The sequence below is a fragment of the Podarcis muralis genome, chromosome 6 (assembly GCF_964188315.1).
Source record: "Podarcis muralis chromosome 6, rPodMur119.hap1.1, whole genome shotgun sequence".
NCBI lineage: Eukaryota > Metazoa > Chordata > Lepidosauria > Squamata > Lacertidae > Podarcis > Podarcis muralis.
Genome location: NC_135660.1, coordinates 8,774,219 through 8,801,744, shown reverse-complemented (window position 1 = coordinate 8,801,744; position 27,526 = coordinate 8,774,219).

Below are 27,526 nucleotides of genomic sequence, written 5' to 3'. Positions count from 1 at the left end.
CACCGCTCTTAACCACTATACCACACTGGCTCTCCGGTTTCAGGTTAAGAACGGACCTCCAGAATGAATTAAGTTCGTAACCAGAGGTACCACTGTAGTTGCAATGTGTAAAGAAGAGGAAGATGCAGGCGGTTACCATGGTCTGTGTGCGAGGAGGGAATTGCACAAAAGGAGCTTTGCAGCATTGGACTGCTGCTTGCACCGAACAGCTGGACTTGCATTGAGTTGCTCATGCATGGTCTTTTGATTTTTTAAAATAAAAAACCCAATTAATCATATGTGTGTGCACACGCAGCCACGAGTCATGCTGTGTTAAATTTCTGCTGTGTTATATCTATATTGAGCCTTAGTGAGGTCACTTAGGCACTGCTGATGCAGCAGTTTGCCTTCACCCCCGGAGACGCACTCCATTGTCTCTTGAGACAGATGGATGACGACAACAACCACATAGAATCATAGAATCGTAGAATCATAGAGTTGGAATAGACCACAAGGGCCATCGAGTCCAACCCCCTGCCAAGCAGGAAACACCATCAGAGCACTCCTGACATATGGTTGTCAAGCCTCTGCTTAAAGACCTCCAAAGAAGGAGACTCCACCACACTCCTTGGCAGCAAATTCCACTGTCTAACAGCTCTTACTGTCAGGAAGTTCTTCCTAATGTTTAGGTGGAATCTTCTTTCTTGTAGTTTGGATCCATTGCTCCGTGTCCGCTTCTCTGGAGCAGCAGAAAACAACCTTTCTCCCTCCTCTATATGACATCCTTTTATATATTTGAACATGACTATCATATCACCCCTTAACCTCCTCTTCTCCAGGCTAAACATGCCCAGCTCCCTTAGCCGTTCCTCATAAGGCATCGTTTCCAGGCCTTTGACCATTTTGGTTGCCCTCCTCTGGACACGTTCCAGTTTGTCAGTGTCCTTCTTGAACTGTGGTGCCCAGAACTGGACACAGTACTCCAGGTGAGGTCTGACCAGAGCAGAATACAGTGGCACTATTACTTCCCTTGATCTAGATGCTATACTCCTATTGATGCAGCCCAGAATTGCATTGGCTTTTTTAGCTGCCGCGTCGCACTGTTGGCTCATGTCAAGTTTGTGGTCAACCAAGACTCCTAGATCCTTTTCACATGTACTGCTCTCAAGCTAGGTGTCACCCATCTTGTATTTGTGCCTCTCATTTTTTTTGCCCAAGTGCAATACTTTACATTTCTCCCTGTTAAAGTTCATCTTGTTTGTTTTGGCCCAGTTCTCTAACCTGTCAAGGTCGTTTTGAATTGTGATCCTGTCCTCTGGGGTGTTATCCACCCCTCCCAGTTTGGTGTCATCTGCAAATTTGATCAGGATGCCCTTGAGTCCAAATTTGTTCAGGATGCCCTTGAGACCACGTATTTATAAATATTGTAACAGAAGCATTTAAAAACCGTTCTAGGCATTGCTGTACGTATCTGTTTTTATGTGCTGTTTGCTTTGAGAATCACGGAGTGAATATGCACCCAATACAATATATATATATAATGATGCATTTTTATAATGCATATACAGTGGTACCTCGGGTTAAGTACTTAATTCGCTCTGTAGGTCCATACTTAACCTGAAACAGTTCTTAACCTGAAGCACCACTATAGCTAATGGGGCTTCCTGCTGCTGCCACGCCGCCGGAGCCCAATTTCTGTTCTTATCCTGAAGCAAAGTTCTTAACCTGAAGCACTATTTCTGGCTTAGGGCAGTGTGTAACCTGAAGCGTATGTAACCTGAAGCATATGTAACCCGAGGTACCACTGTAGTATTTGAGAACTGGAGGCATTTTTACCGGAACTGGGGGGGAATCTACTTGCTTTTCATCGAGATCAAGGAGTGAGATGGAATTAGAAAAAAAATCTGTGTTTCCAGAAAATTCCAGAATTTTCAGAAAATGCCATCCCTGTATCCATGTTGCCGGCCCTCTTTCGCATTGTGGTGTCACAATGAATGGTGAATAATAGCAATCTGCTTCAAGTTTTATAGGTAAATGAAACATTCGTATTCAGAGGCATTTTACCTCTGCATACAGGATTTGGGAGACAAATGATGGAGAGGGCTTTGGGGACTTGCTCGAGGGCTTCCTGGAGGCACTTGGCTGGAACAAGATCCTGGACTCAGTGATCTCTTGTCTGATCTCCTTATGCCCTTAGATCCATTCAGAGTCTTTCTGTGCCTTTGACATTGTTAAGCAAAGGGATTCTATCAGTCAAGCATAAAGCAGTGGCTGTTGTATCATCCTATAAACCGGGGGGGGGGGGGGGGGGGAGTTATCAGGAACAGATGGAAATCCTATGGTTTTTTATTTTTTATTGCAAGCCATAAAAGGACATCTGGAAGCAGATGGCGGACAATCTACCAGCCTTCGCCCAAACAGCGAAACATCCCGGGTTCCCTCGCTTTGTGCCCAAAGCTTTCTGCCATAAAACTGAGTGTTGATAAAGCTTCGGATGCGATCAAGGTTGGCAGGACATGGAAGCTGCCGATTCTGCAGACAAGGGCTGGTTGGCAGGGTACCCGCTGCCATAGATTAATGAAGGCTGGGGGTGAGAACTGGAAGCAGATTTCAAGGCTGCAGAGCACCCCGACGCAAATGGTTGTCAACACAACCGAAGTCCTGCTTGCACCCACTTAAGCAGCGCCCCCAAAGACAAAAAAGGGCATAGATTTGTGCACAATTTGCGTGCACTTGTTTATTTCTACAGATGCATATTGAGAAATACAGGCAGCTCCCAATTTACATGGGGGTTCCCTTCCAAGGCACCTGCATTTATGTGAAATTGTGTATATTTGAAAAAACCTGCAAACACCTGTCTCTGCCCTGCCCTGTCCCTTTTTGTGACATTTCTGTGATGTTTTTTGGTCACTTCCGGGTCCAGTGCAATGCATGTGGTCACACAGGCACACACGTATCGGATGCACCTAAAACAGTTGCTGCATGTAGTTACTATAATTAAAATAGAAGTGCAACACAGCTCTCCATAGTGGGGACGATTGTGACCAGGTGGTCTTTGTAGCTGCTAATCTGTTGTCTAGGAACTAACTATTGATGGGCAACTTAATGTTCTTGCTCTCCATTCTTAAGGTTCTCCAACTTTAAACTAGATTTGGACCGGAAAGCTCTTCCAAAAGATGGTATCTTCAAATAGAGGACTGTCCTCAGCAAAGTAGGGCACATCCCACCCTATTGCACCCACAGCCCTCCACTGCCTTTCGCCCCATCTCCAAAGGACAATCCCCCCCAGATCTTGGGATCTGGGGGGGGGGGGAGCTTGGAGGCAGTTACTGAAGAGAGAGCTCTTCCTCCTTCAGGGAAGGGTCTCACCACCACTGGCGGATGAAGGGGGGCAGGGGGAGCGGGCTCATGCCAGTCATGCCCCCACCTGTTCTCTGCTCCGGGTGCTGGAGCATGTAGCTCTGCCACTGCTGTGTCACGAATTCTCCGTGGCGCTTTAGCAGAAATGCTCAGAGTTCTTGGTTCTTCAGTGCAGTGCAGTATATTGATTGTGAGCTAAATATATACAAATATATACAATAATCTACAGGCTATAATACACGAGCAGTTCATACAGTCAAACAGAGTACCTGGCTGCACCTTAAGGCAAATAGGAAGACCTTTCTATCTCTCTCTTTCTGACCACACTCTTCTACACCACACACTTACTGGTGGACATGTTTCCCTTTTAAACCGATGACAGCCAATCAGTTACAGGGAACCAGGCAGAGGGCCTTCTCGGTAGTGGCGCCTTCCCTGTGGAACACCCTCCCACCAGATGTCAAAGAGAACAACAACTACCAGGCTTTTAGAAGACATCTGAAGGCAGCCCTGTTTAGGGAAGCTTTTAATGTTTGATGCATTATAGTATTTTAATATTCTTTTGGAAGCCGCCCAGAGTGGCTGGGGAAGCCCAGCCAGATGGGCGGGGTATAAATAATAAATTATTATTATTATTATTATTATTATTATTATTATTATTATTATTATTAAAATCAACTGACAGCACAGTCTTTCTGACTCAGCACTTCCGTAGAAAGTATTGCAGGCTGATTGCACCAGCCAGTTGCATCAGCTAGCAAACTCAAGCCTGCAGACTTACTATCCCACACAGCATTCTGTGAATACCAACATGCTCAGCACCTGTCGTCATTTATCTCTTATTCAAGGCCCCACCCTTTAGGTATCAAATCGACTTTACCAAAGGTTGAGGCGGGGGAAAGGGGTCTACTCTGTATTGTGAGAAGTTTCTTACGTGGGAGTTCAATGAGACAAGGAGACACCAAGTTAGGAGTTCAAGTTCCCCCGTTTATTGTAACGCGTTTGCAAAGGCGGGCCCCTCGGTCCGTGATGGCACGAAGAGCTCCGAACTACGTGTTAGCAGGAGTATATATCCCTATAGCTGCCGCCCCTCGTTAGAGGCTTGGCTTACAATCTACCTATAGGAATTCTTACATATTTCTAATACATTGTCCAATCTACTCTGTCCATAGTACTGATTACCAAGTGTGGGCATCGCCCTAGGCTTGTCTCACTTCGCGCATGTGGCTGCATTATCTTTGTGGGCTTGACTGTGTTATCTCGGGTATGTGTCTGTGTCTCAAGGCTGAGTTTGAGGCACACACTATCTGTATTGTTCCTTTGTTTCTCAATTTCAGAGTTTCTCAATCTCACAATCCCCCCTTTTCTTTTTATACTTTGCCTCAAACTCACGCAACAGCTCCCAATAGTCTCTCTCTTCCTCATCCGTAGGCACTGGTGTATATCTCATGGCCATTAACTGGGTGGTTACGTGTCGCTGGGCCAACAGAGAGAGAGAGTTATTGATGGTTCGGACAAAGATAGGTAATACACATGGAATTAATATACATCCTGCAGCTATTAGTCCAATTAGAGCCACAATAGCTTGTAGCCCTGGTAATTTTGGAAACCAAGATCCAAACAGATCTTTAAAATTTAGTCCATCCCATGTTTGCACAGGTACATGCGCCAATTTTATCATTCTATCAGCTATGTCTTTAACTACTTTACCACTCTCATCGATCTCAATACAACAATTGGTCAGGTTAAATTTCCCACAAACCCCGCCCTCCTTTGCTAATAAATAATCTAAAGCAAGTCTGTTTTGCATAATATAAGTACGGCTCTTTGCACTTTCTTTAGCTAATTTTGTTAGTGCTGCAGCAGTTTCATTAGTTATTATCTCTATTACAGCTTGTAACCGAATGATACGGTTCAATAGATAGCTTGGATCCCTTCCAAAAGATCCTGCTGTCCCATCATTTGCCCAAGTCGCTGGACCATAATATTGAATTATTCTCTCGGGGGGCCACTCATTATCCTGCCATGTCCCTATGCGAATCGCCCTCCTTTTTCTAGGCCCAATTTCTTCATATACTGGCACTCCCAACATAGCCTTTGTCTCTAGAGGAAGTAAAAAGAAGCTAGGTCGGAGAGTAGCCAATACACAAGACCCTACCCAATTTGGGGGCAGTCGGTTATATGCATATCCCCCACATGCCCAATAAAATCCATCTGGGGTCGTCCATTCCCTTATTATGTTCTGTGGATCCTGCAGGAAAGTCATATTAGTCATGTTGGCCAATGCCGATGGCCAGGTCTTGTTTATATCACTCGAACTCCACCACTGCTTATTGTTCCACTGCCCTAGACAGGGGGTGTCCCCTACTTCCGTACCGCTTCCTGCATCTGATTTATTTCTAACAAAACATTCCACCCCCACAAGACTATTTGAGATTTGCCAAATTTCGTTACCTGGGTGGTGGTACGTGTAATTCTTTTCATTTTTCCAAACCTCAGTGTAGTTTACTTCGTGAGCAACCCAGGGCCATTGATCTCCCATATTCGTCCCTCCACACACAAAACAATTCTTCACAGTTAGCTCTTTGGCGATGGTCTCGGCCAGACTCAAGAACATGTTATGAGCTTTTGGGGGAAGGATCAAACTATTTAAATGTTGTATTTCTTCCTCAAAGCTCTCATACACTGAGATTGGCTGCTTAGTGACTTTAGTGGTATGTATTTTGATAATCAAATATCCATAGGGGTCTCTTCCAGTCCCATCTATCCCTAATCCAAAATAAAAGTACTTGGGGGTGGTAGAAGGCAGCTCCCTAGCCCATAAACATATGGGGTTGCATTTTCCTGTGCTGCAGTCAGTGGACGCTCCCTCCCTTGTTATGTTTATTCCTTCTGGACCTCTATGTGTGGGGTTGGAACTTACTCCTTCTGTGTGCCAATAGTTCACGATTCCTCCTCCTGCCCCTATGTTGCCTCCCCTTACTCGCTGGAATAGATATTTACCCTCTGTTAGATAAGATTGTTCCCAACCATGGGATCCACAGGTCACCCCGTCTTGGTTGTTTGGTCCCTGCCCTTTGGCTATAGCTGTACAAGCATCAAAACATACGTGGAGTGTTGCATTCCCTCTGGTCACATTGTGAGCTATGTACCCCTGTCTCTGCTGAGCCAATGCGAACGTGGCCGGTCTTTGTTGCCTCCCTACTGCTCCCCCTTTGTATCCATACGCGTAAATGGTGGAGGTAGTGGGTCCTATGGCCAAGGGTTCATAACATTCTGTTTTATTTTCCCCGGTTCTACATCTATAATACTGGGTCTGGTTATGGACACAGGGTTCTAATATCTCCTTGCATTCTGGGGCAATGTTGTAATACATTAACGTTTGGGTTACTTTCGTCCCGGTGCGGGTAGTCTGAATGCACTCTGCGCACCGGGGCTCCACCTGGGATGCCCATAGAACGCCGCCTCCCCCTAATACTAGTATGCTGAATAATTTCCAATTACTCCCCATGTTTTGGCCTCAAATACTCTAGTGCTTGTTTTACAGTGGGGGTTTCCTTTAGTTGACACTTTATCTCTCCTTGTAATAGTTTTACCTCACAGTATTCTAATATTTTATCTTCTATAAAAATTATATTGCACTCCCTGGTACAATGCACACACACACACACCCCTCACAATGCTGGCAGCAACAGCACTCAAAAAGACACCGACAGGTGCAGAACAGGCACATCACTCAGGTGTCCTACTGAAGCCTGGGTCGTGATCTGGTCAATGTGACTTTCAGCGGGTTGTCAGGACTGGTGTTCGCCGTCCAATTCTCTGGTGGAGCTCTCTTCACCCGGTGGTAATGGGTCCATCCATATTCTCTGGTTCTCACTGCTGATTCAGTTGTGAGCAAGACCTGGTATGGGCCCTCCCAACTCGGGCTGAGTTTCTCCGTCCGCCAAGCCTTTATCAAGACCAGATCTCCAGGTTGGAAGGTATGCTGTTGCTCCAAGAGTGGGGGTCGCTGTGCTAGCACGCCTTGTCTGTGGAAAGATAACAGAGACTGGGACAGTGATTGTAGATATTTTCGAATAAACTGGTCTCTAAACTCGACCTGGGGGTTCCCTAAAACTGCAAGGTAAGGGTGACCCATCATCATTTCAAAAGGGGATAGGCCGGTGTCTTTTCGTGGGGCTATCCTTATTCTTAATAAGGCTAGGGGGAGGTTCTTTGTCCAAGGTAATCCATTTTCTAGATGCAATTTAGTTAAATGTTTCTTTATTTCTCCGTTTGCTCGTTCTACTTTTCCACTGCTTGCGGGGTGCCAGGGTGTATGGAAGTCCCATTTAATCCCCACTGCTCTCATTACCTCTTGCATAACTTTCTGGGTAAAATGGGTTCCTCTATCGGAATCTATTGCTTCTATTATCCCATAGCGAGGAAGAAGGTGCTCCAAGATTGTTCTACTGACCACCTGGGCGGTGGCTCTACGGCTAGGAAAAGCCTCCACCCACCCAGAAAAATGGTCCTTAAATAACAGCAAATATTTCAATCCCCCTCTTTCTGGTAATTCTGTAAAATCCACCTGTACTCTTTGGAAGGGCCACACCGCTAGAGGTCGCCCTCCTCTTTCTGTTTTCTTTGCTCGGGCTTTATTCACTTTTTGGCATATCAAGCATTTCCATGAAATGGCATGCGCCATTGGCCACATGTCCTTACTCCAATACAAAGGTTTTACTAAGTTTATCATTCCCTCTGTACCCAAATGACTCCCTTCATGCACTTTTTCCAATAGATTCAACATAACTGATTTGGGGAGGACCATCTGTCCCTCCGGGGTTTCCCATCCATTCTCTTTTCTTTCCCAACCCTCTTTCTCTATATATTCCTTTTCCTTTTGACTAAACACCAAGCATTTGAGATTCTGTTGGTCCACCACGGGTATTTGTAGAGCACATTGCCTAATTATTTCCTGTTCTAATTCGCCCTCTGCTGCTTCTCGTGCTCGGAGGTCAGCCCAGGCGTTTCCCTGCTCCTCCGGGCTGTGTCCCTTGGTATGTGCCAAGATATGTACGATGCCTATCTTGCGGGGCCCCATTAGGGATTCTAACAACCGTTCTAGCAATTTCATGTGTTCAATCTGTTTCCCATCCGCTTTTATAAATCCTCTCTCCCTCCATGTCCTTCCAAAGGTGTGCACCACTCCCCAGGCATATCTTGAGTCTGTCCAAATAGTTACTTCTAGTCCGGCGGCCAGCTCCAGTGCCCGGGTCAGAGCCATTATTTCGCATTTCTGGGCTGACCAAGTGCAGGGGAGGGCCCCACTCTCTATAGTCTCCCCATCCTCTTTTACCACGGCGTATCCTGATCGCCTTTTACCTTCTTTGACATAACTTGACCCATCCACAAACCATCTCTCCCCTTCCGTTAGTGGTGTTTCACTCAAATCCTCCCTGACTTTAGCCATTAATTCTATATCCTTCAGACAGTCATGTTCCTCAGATTCCCATTCCTGTCTCTCACCCCTTAAGAATTCCGCCGGATTCAAGTTTCTGTCCGTTCCTATGGTTATGTCATTCCCGGTTCTGAGTATGCCTTCATATTGTACTAGGCGTCTGTCTGTCATCCAGGTGGACGCGACCCCTGTCATCACTGCACCTATCTGGTGAGGACTATGTACTATTAACGCGCCCCCGAACGTCAGTTTTCGGCTTTCTAATACTAGCTCTGCGGCCGCCGCCACAGCCTGAATACATGCTGGCCAACCCCTGACCACTGGCTCTAAAGATGTACTTAAATATGCCACTGGCTGGTATCGCCCCCCTCTCTTCTGGGTTAAGACTCCCACTGCCGTTTGGGCGGCCACGGTCACGTACAAATGGAAAGGTTGCTGTAAATTTGGCAGAGCCAATGCCGGGCTGGCAATCAGAGTCCTTTTGATTTCTTCCCACTTTGTTTTATCCTCCTCACTCCATTCCACCCTTTCTTCCTTCCCAGTTAATTTCTTATTCAGGAATTGAGTCAACTTTGAATATTGGTCTATCCACAATCTACAATACCCCAGCAAACCCAGCATCCTTCTTACATCAGTTTTGTCTCTAGGTGGATGTAGTTCCATGATACCTTTAACCCTGTCGGGGTCTAACTGTCTGGTTCCCCCATCTAGTATGTGTCCCAGATACTTTACCCTCCTTTCGGCAAATTGCAATTTTTCTTGTGATACCTTAACCCCCAGGTCCCCTAGCCAGTTCAGAAGTCGGATGGAGTCCTTTTTTACTTCTTTCTCTTTTTCCCCAATCAGTAACAAATCATCTACATATTGCAAGATCTTATTTGGCCCCGTGGGCTTGAATTCTTTTAATCTCTCTCCCAATGCTTGCCCAAATAATAATGGACTCTCCGTATACCCCTGAGGCAACACTGTCCATCTATACTGCCTTTTCTGGCCGGTTTCGACATCCTCCCACTCGAAAGCAAACAAGTCTCGGCTATCTTTGTCCAGAGGACATGCCCAAAAAGCATCTTTTAAGTCTATGACAGTGTACCATCGGGTGGAGGGAGGTATTCGGCTCAGTAAGGTATAAGGATCTGGCACCGTGGGGAACCGAGGTATAACTATACCATTGATATTCCTCAAATCTTCCACCATTCTATAGTTGCCGTCCTTCTTTTGTACTGCCAATATTGGTGAATTAAAGGGTGACATTGTGGGCTCCAAAAGTCCCTGTTGTAACAGGGCATTTACTACCGGTTGTAGTCCTATCCTTCCTGCCCTTTTCATAGGATATTGGGGGGTCCATAGATGAGTTATCCCTGGTTTGACAGTAATTTTTATCGGCTCCATTTCGATCCTTCCCATTGTTTTCCCATCCACCCACACCTTTGGGTTTATCTGTTCTTCTTCTTCCATTTTGAGTGCATACATTGGTAATCCCCGTTCCTCGTCTAATAATTTAAATCCCAAAGGAACCATGAGGTCCCTTCCTAATAGGTTTACTCCGGACTCTGGTATGAACAAAAGGGACCCTTCAACTTCCCAATTTCCCCGTACAATTTTTGTTGTCTCTAATTCTGGTACCTCCGTAGGTTTCCCACTTACCCCTATAATTTTAATTGTTCTTCCCGTTTTCTTTAACCCCGGCACATTAATCCCTATAGAGGATCGGGCTGCCCCAGAATCCACCAGGAACACGACCGGCCTCCGGGAGGGACCCACCAATAGGTTCACCAAAGGCTCATTCCGGGTCCCTGTGGATGAGCCGGAGGATCCCTATTCCTCATAGAGACTATATAATTCTGTCCCTTCCCCATGGTTCCGATTCTCCTCCTGCCTCTGCCTCGGTACTACTTCAGGAATTTGTTCCCGGGGGGTTTTACATTCCCGGGCATAGTGGCCCTGTTGCTGGCATCGGTAGCATGTTATTGTTCTGGACCTGGGTCCTAGGGTTCTGTCACCATTGTAGAAACCTCGACCCCGATATCCTCCTCTTCCGCGATATCCTCCCACACCTCTATTGTTTTTAATCTCAACCTGTGGTTCCGATTTCTTTTCCTCCTCCTTTGCCTTTTGAATTGCTGCTGCCATCATCTGGCATTTCTGCTTTTGCTTAACTGCATCTCGGTTCACAAATACTTGTTGAGCAATCCTAACTAAATCGCTGGTGGTTGCCTCTTGCCAATTCATTTTTTGTAATTTCTTTTGTATGTCAGGCCAGGCTTTTGTCACAAATTGCATCTTTAACAATTGGTCGAACGCTGGTGTATCTGGACCCACTCCTGAGTATTTTGTTAAATGTTCCCTGATCCTCTGGACAAAATCCCCAGGGGATTCTTCTTTGGTTTGGTTAACCTCGAAGGCTTTTGTCAAATTCGTACTCTGAGGTACAGCCCTCTTGATTCCTTCTATTATGATTTCTTTCAAATCCTTCATTTGATCCCTGTGGGCTGATACGTTGGGATTCCAACCCGGGTCCCGGAGAGGATATTTAATATCCCCTGCAACCGGATTGGCGTCATTTTGATGTTTGGTTTCCCAATAATTCATAGCGGCTGTTCTAATCAGGGTTCTCTCTTCTGGTGTGAATAAGTGCCCCAAAATATACATTTGTTCCGTGTGTGTATATATATGTGGTCCCATCCACATTTGCAACAAATTCGCTACCTCTTGACTATTTTCATGTAATTTTGGCAAGGTTTGTTTTAGTTCTCTCAATTCAGATGGCTTAATGGGACTTTCTATGTATACCATTACGGCCTCACCATCTGCATTAATTCCACCAGGTGCTTCCCGCAACGGGTAGTTCTGTACTATACGCTGATTCTTTCTAAATAAATAAGGACTGCTATTGTCCGGTAAAGGGTATTCTGCAAAAGGGAGGCTCTTCAAATCCCTCTGACACTGGTCTAATTCTTTTCGTAGTCTAGAATATTGTTTATCAGATTTTTCCTGTGAGATATCAGCCACCGGCCCTGTTCCGTTTGTTGCCATGGGGGACGAGGGTGCCTCGTAGGGAGGCGCCGTAGCTGTAACACTTGAACCCATGGTTGGAGTTGTCACGAGACTATAGTCCGGGGGCTGATCCTGGGGTTCCTTGTCTCGACCAGACAAGGACCCGTCGCCCGATGGGTCAGCCGGGCTAGGGGCCCTTGGCGGCGCTGTAGGGGGTGGGGGGGCCTCATCTTCATCTGATTCTACCCTTTTTGTTTTCATTGGGAATTGCTTTAAAGGTGGGGGGTCTGGTCCAAAGAATGTTATGTGAGACCAGAGTTCTATATATATTTTCTCTTCCTCTTTCTTGGTTTTTATTAAATAGAATCTTAGTTGTTTAATCCAATACGGACTCACTTCTCCATCAGGATCCCAACGGTGTGCCCCGTCAGGTCCTATGGGGTATTCTGGCCATATTACTCTACATAATTTTATCATTGTCCTTTTGGACAGACCCTGACTATATGGTTTGATGTCTTTCTCATCCCATTCCAATAATACCTGTCCCAAAGGACTATTGGGATCTATGGGGTCCTTTAATTCATTGACGGCGGCACCCCTTCTACACTTGCTCTGACCCTTTCCCATTCCCAATGTCACAATGTCTCTTTCTTCTCTCACTCACACAGTCGTACGGAATCGCCTGGCCGCTTCCCTCGCGGGAGAACGGAACCGCAAGCTAATCCTCCCGCTGGGTCCTGGTCCCCAGTCCACACTCACGCGTCCATTTTTGGAACCTCTCTTTCGTACAGAGACCGATCACAACCCCACCCGCGGTATTTTCCTGTATTTCCAAATACTCACCCCCTTCAGTCCAGTGCCTCCTTCCCGGTGGCTGGTGAACTGGCAGGCGTCCCTACAGGGTGAGGCGGTCCCTGACCGCAGCGGTCCCTGACCGAGCCGTTGTCCTAACAGTCCCAAGTCGGTGCTCCGTCTTTTAGCTCTCGGAATCTGTCACCGCAGGGCTTGGACGGCGGATCTCTCCGGAAAACCGGAGTGCCGGCCGATCCCCTTCCAAGACCCCCCTCGATGCAGATCGTCGAGAGCCCCACGTTGGGCGCCAAGAATTGTGAGAAGTTTCTTACGTGGGAGTTCAATGAGACAAGGAGACACCAAGTTAGGAGTTCGAGTTCCCCCGTTTATTGTAACGCGTTTGCAAAGGCGGGCCCCTCGGTCCGTGATGGCACGAAGAGCTCCGAACTACGTGTTAGCAGGAGTATATATCCCTATAGCTGCCGCCCCTCGTTAGAGGCTTGGCTTACAATCTACCTATAGGAATTCTTACATATTTCTAATACATTGTCCAATCTACTCTGTCCATAGTACTGATTACCAAGTGTGGGCATCGCCCTAGGCTTGTCTCACTTCGCGCATGTGGCTGCATTATCTTTGTGGGCTTGACTGTGTTATCTCGGGTATGTGTCTGTGTCTCAAGGCTGAGTTTGAGGCACACACTATCTGTATTGTTCCTTTGTTTCTCAATTTCAGAGTTTCTCAATCTCACAGTATCATGACAGGAGGGTTCAGAGCCCAGGAGGCCCCAGAGGGCAGCCCTTGCCATTTCCTCCGTAGGGATCAGCGTCTCCTGTTTGCTGTAGAGGCAACGGTGGCAGGATTCTGAGGAGGTGGCAGATCCATTCTCCAAGGAGGGGGCGGCGATGGCAGCAGGTGATGCATCCCTTGGAGGCTGGATCTGCTGCCCCTCTGAATCCTGCCGCCCGAGGTGGTCACCTCACATTGCCCCATGGGTGGGCCGGCCCTGACCTGCAATCAGTTTCCACCTGTTCCTAAGCACATAAGAAGAGCTCTGCTGACTCAGACCAGAGGTGCATCTGGTCTAGCGTTTTGTTCTCACAGTGGGATGCCTTCGGAAGCCCCAAAGCAGGACTTGGGTGCAACACAACACTCTGCCCTCCTGCAACTGCCAGCAATTGGCATATTGCCTCCAACAGTGAATGCAAAATATAGCCATTGTGGCTAATAGTTGTTTTTCTCTATAAATTTGTCTAATCCTCTTTTAAAGCCACTCGAGTTGGTGGCCGTCCCTGCCTCCAGTGGCAGTGAGTTCCACAGTACGCTCTGTGTGAAGAAGTCCTTTCTTTTGCCTGTCCTGATTCAGCTTCACTGGATGTCCACGAGTTCTAGAGGGAGCAGAAATCTTCTCCTTCTCCACTGGAGAAACTTCTCCCGAGCCACTTCCCCTGCACAATGCATAATTTTATATACTTTTCTCCTATTACCTGCCTTTTCTCTAAACTAAAACGCTCCATATTCCTTGCCTTGGTATGCTTCTGTTCTGCTGGGTGTGACCCTCAGTCAGTCACTCTCTCTTTTTTAATCATGATTTTTATTGAGTTTTCCATATTTCATTTCATTATACATATCCAAAGCTTACATTATTACTCAAAAAGAGCTTCGACCTCCTTCCCTCCCTTTTTTCTGACTTTTCTATAACTTTAACTTATTTATCGCATTTCTACAATCACTTCTTTACCTTATATGATCATTTAAAAATCACCCTCTCATTTGTAAATTAGCTCCTTGACCCTCAGTCAAGTCTCTCAGTGTGTTAGTAGTTTTTGCTTGCTTTCGGGTCAGCTGTGATTTACACATTTTCAAGCCTGGTTGCCGGTGGCGGCAGAAAGTGTCTCTCTTTTTGTGGTTGTGGTGCTTGTGCATGTGTGCAGGCATGCATGTCTGGTTGTGGTAATGGTGTTGTGCCCACAACAGATTTTCTGGCTTGCAAATGTGCCCACAAGCCTCCAGAGGCTGGTGACCCCGCCTTACTTGGCATTACTTATCTTGTAATGCTTTCACCAGGCTCGCATTCACAGCCGAGGCAGCTAAAGAGCTGCAGTGTGTGTGTGTGTGTGTGTGTGTGTGTGTGTGTGTGTGTGTGCATGCCACCCATTAGGATGCATGGTTGGAATTTGAACCCACACCCAACGAGTAGGGAGCTATGGTTTTCCTGGATCAGTTAACCCAGAGCTGACATGCCGTCTGCTTTTATGACGCTGTTGACTTGGGAGAATGTTTGTTAATTGAGATGTTCCAGTGTCATCTCTCTGCCCCGTCAAAGTTGGTGACAAATGAGTTCATCACGGGGAGGGATGAGAAGCTATCATGGAGCTATTGGACAATCATTAATATTGACTCTGGAAAGGAAAGGGACGTGGCGTGCGGCCGTGAGGGAGAGCCATTGCTAGTAAATCTTTTGGGAGAGCTTGCTGAAGCAACAGGACCCTACTGGCAATACTGTAAGGAGAGCTTTCCTGGGGACGCCTTCCCGGTGACCGTGAGGAGGTCCTTGGCCAAATTGCCTTGCCGCAATGGCCTTTTACAAAACTACTTTGCAAGGCATTGCATTGTGATGGTGCTGCCCGTGGGGAAAACCTTCGATGGGGGGAAGACTAGAAAATTGTTCAAAATTAAGCATTAATTCAGATGGTGAAATGCAATAACATCCGAGATTGGTGGTATTATTATTATTATTATTATTATTATTATTATTATTATGCATTTATTTATTTATCTGGGGTGCACAAAATGCTATGTAGGGAAATATTTGCGGAACTAGGGTTGCCAAATTTCAAAAGGTAAAATTGCTGACACCTGACACCCGCAAAGTTGTTGAGCTTTTTTTGGGGACAAACCCCCCAAAATAGCGATTTAAGCTTTTGGAGCTGTTTCTGCTGCTTTTTCCGTTGTGTTGCCATACACTCGGGTTTTCCCTGACATTTTGCCCCTGATGCCATTTTTGCACACGAAAACCAGGACATGTCAGGAATTTTATTGACGTGTGGCAAGCCCCGTGCTGAGCAGAGAAACCTTTCGCTCTCAGAATACACCCAGGCCAAACACAACCAACTGGAGCTGGTTTTTATATTTTGTGAACCACTCAGAAGTCTATCTTGGCGTTAAGTACATAGAAATATAGCTTTTGCAAGTTATTATTCTTTCTGTTGTTAAGGCATTTTGTATTAAGGAAAGGGGGCTTTTATATGGCATGCACGTTTCAGCTTCTGTAAGTTTTGATGCTAGAAGTCAAATACATTTAATTAAGAAGAAGAAGAAAGAAAACCTTCGCCTACTCCTCTATGACTGCCAAGTTCTCAGTTCTTCCTTGTATTGGCTAAAGAACACCTTTCAACACAATCTTGATTAGATAAACTTAACAGGAGTCCCTTGACAAGATCTTGGGGGGTGGTAGGGTGGGGTATCTCTTAGTTATTTCCTAGATCCTGAATTAGATGGAGCCCACAGTTGCTTGGGGCAGTGTACAACCCAGGGGAGATGAAGGTGGCTGCATTGTGGAGAACAAAGGACACTTGGAAACAAGTCAGTTTTGGGGACTCCTGTCCAAGCACAACACCATGCCTGCAGTGCGGAATAATAATAATAATAATAATAATAATAATAATAATAATAATAATAATAATAATAATAATAATTTATTATTTATACCCCGCCCATCTGGCTGAGTTTCCCCAGCCACTCTGGGCGTCTCCCAATCAAGTGTTGAAAACAATACAGCATGAAATATTAAAAACTTTCCCTAAACAGGGCTCCCTTCAGATGTCTTTTAAAAATAGGATAGCTGCTTATTTCCTTGACATCTGGTGGGAGGGCGTTCCACAGGGTGGATGCCACTACCAAGAAGGCCCTCTGTCTGGTTCCCTGTAACCTCACTTCTCACAATGAGGGAACCGCCAGAAGGCCCTCGGCGCTGGACCTCAGTGTCCGGGTTGAACGATGGGAGTGGAGATGCTCCTTCAGGGATACAGGATCGAGGCAGTTTAGGGCTTTAAAGTTCAGCACCAACACTTTGAATTGTGCTCGGAAACGTACTGGGAGCTGATGCAGATCTCTCAGGACCGGTATTATGTGGTCCCGGCGGCCACTCCCAGTCACCAGTCTAGCTGCCGCATTCTGGATTAATTGCAATTTTCGAGTCATTTTCAAAGGTAGCCCCACGTAGAGGGCATTGCAGTAGTCCAAGCAGGATGAAATCTTCCCTTTCCAATTTCCGGTGCTTTTCGGCAGGACTGAAGTGTTTTCTTCCTTACCCTTTTAAATGCTGTGTAAAACCCTGATTTCCAAAAGAAACCCATTTCTGCTTTTACCCTGCAATAGTCTACATTCACTTTTCCATCGCCGCTGCCTACGCAGGCTGGTTTTAGTCCACGCTTACGAGGCTTGATCCTGAGATAACATTGCGGTTCCTTTCATAAGCAGATTGGGAAGCCTTCTACTGGGGTAGTCCACTGGGGTTTTGTGGTGACTTTTTAAAAACAAAAACCCCAACCTTCTTAAAAACAAAACCTTTTGGGTTAGAGAAACAGACGCTAAAGAAACAAGTCTGCATGCCTCCAAGCCTACTGCAAATTCAGATTGCTGAGGCCCCCACAAAATAGCTTCCTTAGATATTCTCAGCCATGAGCGGGGGAATGTGAGGCATGAGATGTTGGAGCGTGGCCACAGCTCAGTGGTGAAGCACCTGCTTTTCATGCAGAACTCTCTCCAGAGTGTCACTTGTTTGAAGGATTGAGTGACAGGTGATGCAAATGGACTCTGCGCTGATTGGAAATGAAGCAGTTTGACTACCCCAAAACAGTTGCAGGGAAGGTCAGTTCCCTTGCAGATGACTGCAGTGCCTGGAGACAGACAGTTAGGTCATATGTCCACAGCACTAATCAGAGGAGGAATGACCGCTGGGAGGAGCGCAGAGAGAATAAATGCTATGGTGCATCTGCAGCAGCAAAACCGGAAGCCTTCATGTGCCCCAACTGCAGCAAAACATGCCTCTCCTCTATTGGTCTCTACAGCCACAGCAGGCGCTGTAACTCTCCAAGTGTTTGACTTCATCCATACTTCATCCACTGTCTCCTGAGGCAGACAGATTCCACCAACAACATATACCTGAAGGAGCGTCTCAGCTGGACCACTTCTGAGGGTCTTCTGGCAGTACCTTCGCTGAGGGAAGTGAAGTTACAGGAAACCAGGGAGAGGGCCTTCTCGGCAGTGGTGCCGTCCCTGTGGAACGCCCTCCCATCAGATGTCAAGGAGATAAAGAACTATACAACTTATAGAAGACACCTGAAGGCATCCTTGTATCAGGAAGTTTTTAATGTTTGACATTTTATTATATTTTGTATTTTGCTGGAAAAAATTCAAGGACTATTTGCAAAAATACTATAAGTTGTACGAATGTTAAGAAATACGCACGATTAGGAATTTTTTTTGCTTTAGCAACTTGATTAAGTGAACTGAAAATTAAGACAAGAAAAAAGAGGTGGTAATATGAAACAATTTTATTATGTTAACTTTAAATGTACAAAGTTGGGATATAATATGGTGAATTTAGAAACATAATAACTGAAAGATACAGTAAGTTAAGAAACAAGGTAACAAATTGCTGAAACTTTTATTGCAAAGAACGCAGAGTCTGGAGGATGCGGGGAAGTCCATTTGGAATATTGGAAAAACTATTGAAAGTTGGATTGTAACGATCTTTTTATCATTTTTATTTTGGTTTTGTTTCTTGTATTCTCTTACTCCAATCTTGTGTCTATGACCCTAAGAAAAGAAACTCAATAAAAAATGTTTTTTTTTTAAAAAAAAACCTTCAACAACAACTACTTCTTCTTCTTCTTCTTCTTCTTCTTCTTCTTCCTTCTTCTTCCTCCTCCTCCTCCTCCTCCTCCTCCTCCTCCTCCTCTTCCTCCTCCTCCTCCTCTTCTTCCTCCTCCTCCTCCTCTTCTTCTTCTTCTTCCTCCTCCTCCTCCTCTTCCTCCTCTCCTCCTCCTCCTCCTTTTTGGCAAATTTGTCAAACAAGCTCAACAACTTTTCTGTCCAGATTTTCACTGTTTGAAATATGACAATCGAGGGGGAAGACTCTTGTTTACTGCCATCACGTCAGTTGCCAACCACAGTGTGCTGTTGTGTGTAGAAAGTGCAAAATGGCAGCACTTTATTTCTTGAAAGTTGCCTCTCTCCTTCCATTGCCCTTGGAAGCCCCTCCCGATGGAAAATCTTACTGCTTGCTGTGGTGAGGAGCACCGATTCAGAGACAAAATCGTAATTAATTTTTAACACCATCTCAGCAGATTTTGGTCTCTTGATAACTAAGTAAGTGTAACCTTTGGCTAGTCTGCCCCTTGGATGGTTTCCCGGGTCCCATGCTAATTTTAAGATGATTCATCAGGCTTCCATGGAGAGGTTGTTTAGTTCCCTGCATTAAACAGTTGCTTCTCATTCTAAAGACGCCATCTCCCCTTTCTCGCGTCTCAGCAATAAGCATCTGTTGAGGCTCGTCAACCTGAAAGATTTCAAACAAACTCCGTGCACCGTTCTCCCACGTTGAGGAGGCGACGTCTACATTGCAATGCACTATTTCAGGATTTTGATGAGGTGAAGAATCGGGGAGCGACTGGCAAGTTGCTAGGAGACGTCCTGGAATATTCATGAACATCCCAGTGGCTGGGAGAATGAAGCCGCCAGCAATGGAATGTCTGCAAACAGTCCAAATTCTGTGAGATAAGATCAGTTTGGCATTGGAAACAGCTCTATTTCCACAGAGAGAGAGAGAAAGAAAGAGAAAGTGGAGATTTTGATTCCATTCGCGTTTGAAGCCGAACGTATCAGATTTGCACTTTGCAAAACGATGAGAGAAATGAAACACCTTCACCCTTCAAAATCCACACTCATCCAAACGTTGCGATGCAGTTCTCCTACCAAACTGGCACATATTAGGGCGAAATGTGCATGGAAATGAATATGGTGAAAACAACATACTGAAGTATTATATTATGAGAAATCGCTTGCAAAAATTAATCAAAACTGCATACATTTTAAATTAAAATTTATGAAGAGAGGAGGGTGGAGAATTTAGACTAAAAGAGTTTAAGGATTTACCAGGAATGTTAACAACATGGTTACAATATCATCATTTGAATGAAATGTTTAAAAAAGATATGAAGCGGGGGTTTGGGGAACAACTATTCACAATGAGAGAGAGACCTGTTAAATTGTAATGTTAAAGTGATGTCTAAAATGTACAAGGTGTTATTGGAACAGGGGACAAAGGATGAACAAGTGAAATCTTCAATGATGCACTGGGCAAAATATGTGGATTATAATATAGAAATGGAAGCATGGGAACGATTATGGAATATGAATATAAAATTTTCAGCATGTTATGGTTTAAGAGAAAATTATATAAAAATGGTGTATAGATAGTACCTAACACCTAGTAGATTGGCAAAAATGTATAACTTAAAGTTGAATGTGTTGGAAATGTAAAGAGAAAGAAGGTGCCTATTTTCACATGTGGTGGTCCTGTAATAAGTTGGGAAATGATATATAATGAATTGGAAAAGATGTTTAAGATAACATTCACAAAAAACCCAGAAGCTTTTCTCTTGGGAATTATGGGATTAGAACTACCCAAACAGTATAGAAATGTATTCATGTATGCGACTACAGTTGCAAGAATGTTATTTGCCCCAAAGCGGAAGGATGAAGAGGTCCCGATGAAAGAAGATTGGATACAGAAACTAATGGAGTACGCAGAAATGGCAAAATAAGAAATCAAGAAAACAAACTTTTTAGAAAGGAATGGAAGTGGTTTATTGAGTATTTCCAAAAAAAACCCCTGTAAACAGATCAAGACATTGGCAGGATTATTGTAAAAACTTGCAGTTTTAAATATATATATATATATATGAATAGACAATTAAAAGAATAAGTTAAGGCAATTTGGAGCATGCAGGAAAAGACGAAAATAAATGTAAGGAACCATAGAAAGAGGGGTAAGGGAGTTGAAATTGAAAATGCAAAAACTTGGTTAAATAATTGTTGCAATGTATATAAATGGAATACACACACACACACACACACACACACACACATATGTATATGTATATATGTATATATATATCATACAAAATGCAGAGGCAGTTTTAGTGTAGTATTACCAGAGTTCACAACTGCAAAATGCAAAATTCATGCTAAAGAATTTTCACAAGGATTTTTTTCCCCTTTAAAGGCCGTGTCTGGCTACAGAATGGTGGAGAACTGAATTTAGAAGAATGAGGAAATGAGTGGACTGGAATTGACAGATCCTTCCACCTGAGAGAAGGAAGTGGCTGAAATGCCTGGAATGGTTGAATGTCCAGGATAGCTCAGTTGGTAGCACATGGAGATTCTTAATCTCAGGGCTGTGGGTTCGAGCCCCACGTTGGGCAAAGAATCCCTGCATGGTGGGAGGTTGTTGATCTTTATGGTCCCTTCCCACTCTGCAATTCCACGATGCCTATGGGGTACCAGGAGTAGAACCCAAACAGGGACACCAGAAGAAGGGAGTTTAAGGGAAGTGGACAGAATTGACCGAGAAAGAGGAATGTGAGGAAGAGACCACTGCTTTTCCTTTCCTCAATATAATATACATCACGTGTCCTTGCTTTCCCTAGACAGCTCTGCCCTCTTGAAAGGTCCCCTTCTCCTTGTGCCCTCAATCTTTCCCAACACCAGGGTCATTTCCAGGGAGTCTTCTCTGCTCATGAGGTGGCCAAAGTACTGGAGTCTCAGCTTCAGGATCTGTCCTTCCTGTGAGCACTCAGGGCTGATTTCCTTAAGAATGGATAGGTTTGATCTTCTTGCAGTCCACGGGACTCTCAAGAGCCTCCTCCAACACCATAATTCAAAAGCATCAGTTCTTCGGTGATCAGCCTTCTTTATGGTCCAGCTCTCACTTCCATACATCACTACTGGGAAAACCATAGCTTTAACTATACGGACCTTTGTTGGCAAGGCTAAACAACAAGAATAACAAATGATGGAGGGAGATGGGCAAGGGGGCCTCCTTCCAGCTGACTTTTAGGAGGCAGCGATGTGATGCCTTTACCCCCATCGAAAGCAGGCCCTGCTTTTCTGAAACCACCTCTCTGCTGCTGGACTTGGCAATGCATCAACGGGATGGTCAAGCTTGCTGGAGATGACAGCTATTGAACTGGTGCTGTCAGCAGAATCACCATGAAGCGTATCTTTACGGTTTGTGGCAGGACAGGGACCTGCAGAACATCATTAAGTTGCTTTTTCAAGCATGGCTCTTCATTGCTGCAATTATGTTTAGGAGTTACACACACACACCCTCTCCAGGCAATTTCTCTTTGCACCATCTCAGTTGCAAGGGGAATCACCCGTACCGCTGCGAATGCCAATTGTTGGAAACTCAAGAGGGAGAAAAGTGCTCTTGCGCTCAGATTCTGCTTGAGGGCTTCCCACTGGCATCTGTCTGGCTACTGTAAGAGCAGGATGAAGGACTAGATGGGCCCTTGGCCTGATCCAGTAGGCTTATTTTGTAATCCGAAGCATCTGGAGGGCACCAGGTTGTAGAAGGAGACATTATTGTCGCCCACTCTGCGGTCTGCTGCAAACAATCGTTGCTAATTCTGTTAACGTTGCACAAAAGGCGAGAGTTACAATTGCAAAACCCGAAACCGCTCCTGAGCCAGTTGGGTCTTTAAAACTGTATTGCTAGCAACCCGAAAAAACAAACAGTTTTGTGACTGTCATTGTCTTGTCCCGTATAAATGTGCACCAGCCATGTCTCTCTTTTGACATATTAGAATGGAAGCGATGCAGAGAAGTCACCTTGTGCCAGCAGTGTACTAGGGGGAGCTGTACAGAACAGAGAAGTAGTAGCCTTTCACAGATGGCCAACTCAAGATGAAGGCAAATGTCACATTTTAAGGGTGGACCTCTGACCTCCTGGAAATATATGTGGCTTTTAGTGTCCCGGAGAACATTCTGAAACACCAGTTTTGCAACTTCCAAGATGTCAGGAAAAATCTGGCTGTGGTTGAGCCCATATTTATATTTTTGTGTGTCTGTGTGGTAAAGTTATGAATGAATGTATATGTGCATTAGGGATGCGGGTGGCGCTGTGGGTTAAACCACAGAGCCTAGGGCTTGCTGATCAGAAGGTCGGTGGTTTGAATCCCCATGACAGTGTAAGCTCCTGTTGCTCGGTCCCTGCTCCTGCCAACCTAGCAGTTTGAAAGCACGTCAAAGTGCAAGTAGATAAATAGGTACCGCTCTGGTGGGAAGGTAAACAGCGTTTCCGTGCGCTGCTCTGGTTCGCCAGAAGCGGCTTGGTCATGCTGGCCACATGACCCGGAAGCTGTACGCCGGCTCCCTCAGCCAATAAAGCGAGATGAGCACCCCAACCCCAGATTCGTCTGCGACTGGACCTAACAGTCAGGGGTCCCTTTACCTTTACCTGTTTATATGTGCTTTAATGCACGTGGTTAGAGTATCAGATTAGGGTCTGAGAGACCAGGGTTCAAATTCCCACTCAGCCATGAAGCTCATCGGGGTCAGTCATGATCTCTCATAGGTGTTCTATCCATTTAACACTCAGTCAGCTTTTTTTCTACCTGTGCCCCCCCCCCCCCGCTTAGCATTGAGCCTGAATAAGATCTATGGAACTCAAAAGCTTGCTCATATTTTGGCTGGCCCAAGGGAAGCTATTTCCCTGCTAAAGATTTTGGAAAATATGTGGTAGACAACTGTGTATTGAGAGCCAAGCCTGAGAGAAGATGCAAAGTTTGGTTGGCCTAATTTTAATTAGAAAAATTAGGAAGAAGATAATAATAATGCAGGAGGGGAGATTCCTCTTGTCCTTGGGTCCTGTTTGCCAATTTCCCAATGGCATCTGTTGGAGGGGGTTGGATGGGCATAATATCATTATTTGCATACCGAAAAAAACATTTCAGAGAATTGCAGAAAATGATCGCAGCAAATACCAACTGCATTTGCCTAGCTGATTTCTCCTTGAAGTGACAACCTGCCTAGTGGTAGTGCCAGCCCTGTTTTTGGTCAGAACAGTGTCTTGTTCTTATTCTCCTCCTCCTCCTTCATCATTAACCTTGGGCTACTGCTGCCTAGTTTGACCAAGATGGTGGATCTTATGTATACAAAGTTAAAAGTGATAGCTTGGTTTTAGAATTCATCAGGCTGGAGACGAGATGTTTGCTTAGATCCACGACAATGGCGGTCTCTCTCGGAATGGCAGAAGTAGAAGCACAGATTAAAATGGAATGTTTAATGTTGAGGAGGGAGTGATTACTTAGTGTAATTAACAGTAATGGGGCAGAATGAAACCGGGGAAGAAGGACGATTATAACTGATGGGAAGCAGAAAGGAGGAGAAAGACTTAAAAAGGAAACTTCTCAGGCTTTGGAGAACAGAAGCAGGCCTGTCCACTTCCAGCCCTTAATACCACAAGCAAACTTTATATATATACAGTCACACCTAAGGGTTACAGACGCTTCTGGTTCCGTGTTTTCTGAGTTGCGCATTGCGCTGAACCCGGAAGTACCGGAACAGGTTACTTCCGGGTTTCGGCGCTAGAGCATGCGCAGAAGTGCTAAATCACTCTTTGTGCATGTACAGAAGCGCCAAATCGCAACCGGCACATGCGCAGATGCGACGCTGAGGGTTGTGAATGCTGTGGGTTGCGAACGTGCCTCCCTCACGGATCATGTTCGCAACCCGAGCGTCCACTATATATATATATAGAGAGAGAGTAGTGGTTAGGGTGTTGGGTTAGGACTTGGGAGACCTGGGTTCAAATCCCAGCCATGGGTGTTTTGGGACCAGCCACTGTCTCTCAACCTACCTCACAGGGTTGTTGTGAGGGCCACATTGAGAGAGGGATAGAGGTGTGTGTGTGTTGAACTCTTGGGGGGGGGGGAAGGAGGGATATAAATGCAACAACATATAAGATATGAATAAATAAGTTCGACAGATTGGAAAAGATGAGAAGCAACAGTGAAAGTTAGTAGGCCCATCAAACTGTGGAGTGTTGTGTGACATTGTATTTTAATATTAATGCTGTGTTTTCATTGTTGTAACCCACCCTGGGACCTTAGGGCAAAGGGCGGGTAATAAATTGTAATAATAATAATAATAAGTGTCACCTCAACCCCAAGGGACAAGGAGAGTTGTCCAGAAAGTTGCCCTATAACACAACATAAAGGTTTCAATCTGCCCTCGGAAGGGCTCAGGACACTGACAGTATCAGTTTAAACCGGTAGGTTCGGAGGGGAATTATTTTAATGAATACATTTCCTCTCAATTGTAGGTGAATAGCAGGATCTCATTAGAATGAGAAAGCAATTAGAGCTAATAAAGATGAACTGTGGAGCGCCGGGTGCATGTGGAATAGCAAGCAGCGAACAAAGAGTCCGGAAAGGGGGCCGACTCTGAGGCAGATAAATGAGCTGAGGATGAAAGCAGGGAGCTGCCGTGTTCTCCAACAGAGAGACACGCTTCCTCCTCATCTTCCCTCGACTGGTGTTGCACCTGATCGCAGCAGGGGAAGCGACACATGGATTCAATCACAGAGGTCAATGGGACGCCGCGTGTCTCTTCCCCCTCACACCTTGAAGATTTGAAGCCGTGCGCCAGCCTCTGGATCAAGGGCAGAGCAATGCTGCCGGCAGAGCTAGACAGGGCCGAGGATTGCTCAAGAGCGGAGGGCGGGCTGAGCAAATAGGTGGCTCCTGGGGAAATGGAAAGGGCTTCAGGGGAAGATAAAGGGTGAGGAATTCCACTAAGCAGTGCCAAGCCAGCAAAAGGAGACAGGGTCTTCCCTCCAATGCTGGCGTGAGGAACCTCAGACCTTTGTAACACTGCCCAGGCTATTCACCCTCTCCTCAAACCACACCCCCTCTGCTGAGGCCACACCCCTCTGCTTAGGCCACACCCCTCCATAGCTGTCAACCTTCCCTTATTTGGTGGGAAACTCCCTTATTCCACTGCTGTTTCCCGCTGCTATCCCGGATTGTTGATATCCCATAAATTTCCCGGATTTCAAAGGAAGCAGCTCCCCTCCCTCCCGGTCAGGGATGCTCCTCAATTGCATTGCTCGGCTGCGTTGCTCACCAGTAAGGATTCTGAGAACGACTGGGGGTGGAGCTTGCATGCCTTGTGCCGATCAAATCGGCCGCGTTGCCTGGGGACTCGCCTTTGCTCAGCGCTTCCCAGCGGAGAGGTGACAGTGTGGTTTTCCTTGCTGCATCCCCTTTGCCGGGTTGCTGTGCTGTGGGAACCACCGCTTGAGGCTTCGTTTGGCTGCTGGCTGGGCTTTCTGCCTTTGGGCCTTTGGCTCGGAGGGGCTCTACTCTGTGTGTGTGTGTGTGTGTGTGTGTGTGTGTGTGAGAGAGAGAGAGAGAGAGAGAGAGAGAGAGAGAGAGAGAGAGAGAATGTGTCACTTAAGCTGATAGTAGGAATGCTGTAGCTTCACACACCTACCTTCACACAATGTGTAATTAACTTGGGGAATTTTTTTTACCACAGGATGTGGTGAGGTCAGTTCTTTAGATTTACAAGGGGATCTGAGAGATGAATGGGAGATACGGTTTGTCAGTATTAATGGACAGCTAAATAGAAACTTGGGACGCGGGTGGCACTGTGGGTTAAACCACAGGACTTGCCGATCAGAAGGTTGGCGGTTCGAATCCCCACGACGGGGTGAGCTCCCATTGCTCGGTCCCTGCTCCTGCCAACCTAGCAGTTCGAAAGCACGTCAAAGTGCAAGTAGATAAATAGGTACCGCTCTGGCGCGAAGGTAAACGGCGTTTCCGTGCGCTGCTCTGGTTCACCAGAAACGGCTTAGTCATGTTGGCCACATGACATGGAAGCTGTACGCCGGCTCCCTCAGCCAATAAAGCGAGATGAGCGCCGCAACCTCAGAGTCGGTCACGACTGGACCTAATGGTCAGGGGTCCCTTTACCTTTAAATAGAAACTTAACCCAAAAGTTAGGACCAAGATTCAAATCCTGACTGGGTAACTTTGCTCACTAGTAACATTGAACCATGAGGACAGTGTTCTCGAAGCTACCAGCATGAGTTTGACCAAACTGTGGGAGGCAGTGGAAGACAGGAGTGTCTGGGACAGGTGAGGCTGCTGATCCTTTATTTTGGCTGCTGATCCCTTATTTTCAAATCTGAAAGTTGATAGCTATGCACCCCTCTCCTCAGGCCACACCCCTTCTGGCCTTGCTCCTTACCCCCCTTCAGTGTTTTTGCCTGCCTAGAATGTGTCCTCAAACTCTGATAATGCCTCATGCTTTCCTGGGGTAGGGAACCTCAGGACTGGGAGTCAAATTCAGCCCTCTAAACCCCTCAGTCTGGCCCTTGGCACTCTCCCCACACCAAACCCTTCTCTTACCAGGCAGGGCCAGTCCAAGGCATTGTGCCACCTGAAGCAAAGGGCAATAAGTTGCCTCCTCCCAGTCCCGTTGTACGTACAGAAGCCCAGCGGGCCATTTGTATTTCAACATCCCCCACTGCTCTCCAAGAGTAGTGGTCTACTTTAGACAGTCAGGTTGTGTAGCACACATGCAAAGAACTCCCTCTACTCACTGCCCATCAATATTTGCTGCTTGATGCAGCTGCCTCACTCAGCCTCGTTTTAGAACCGGCCTTGTTCCAATTTCCCCCCATAACCTTTATGTATTTATAAGTTGAATTTATATCTGGCCTTTCCTCCCAGAAGGGTGTCTGGGGTAGTTAATAACAAGGTAGTGTTCTTCAGGTTTGAGTCCCCGTTGGACTACGACTCCCATAATCCCTGAAAATTGGCTAAGCTGGTTGTGGATGATGGGAGTTGTAGTCCAACAATATATGAGGAGACAAGGTAG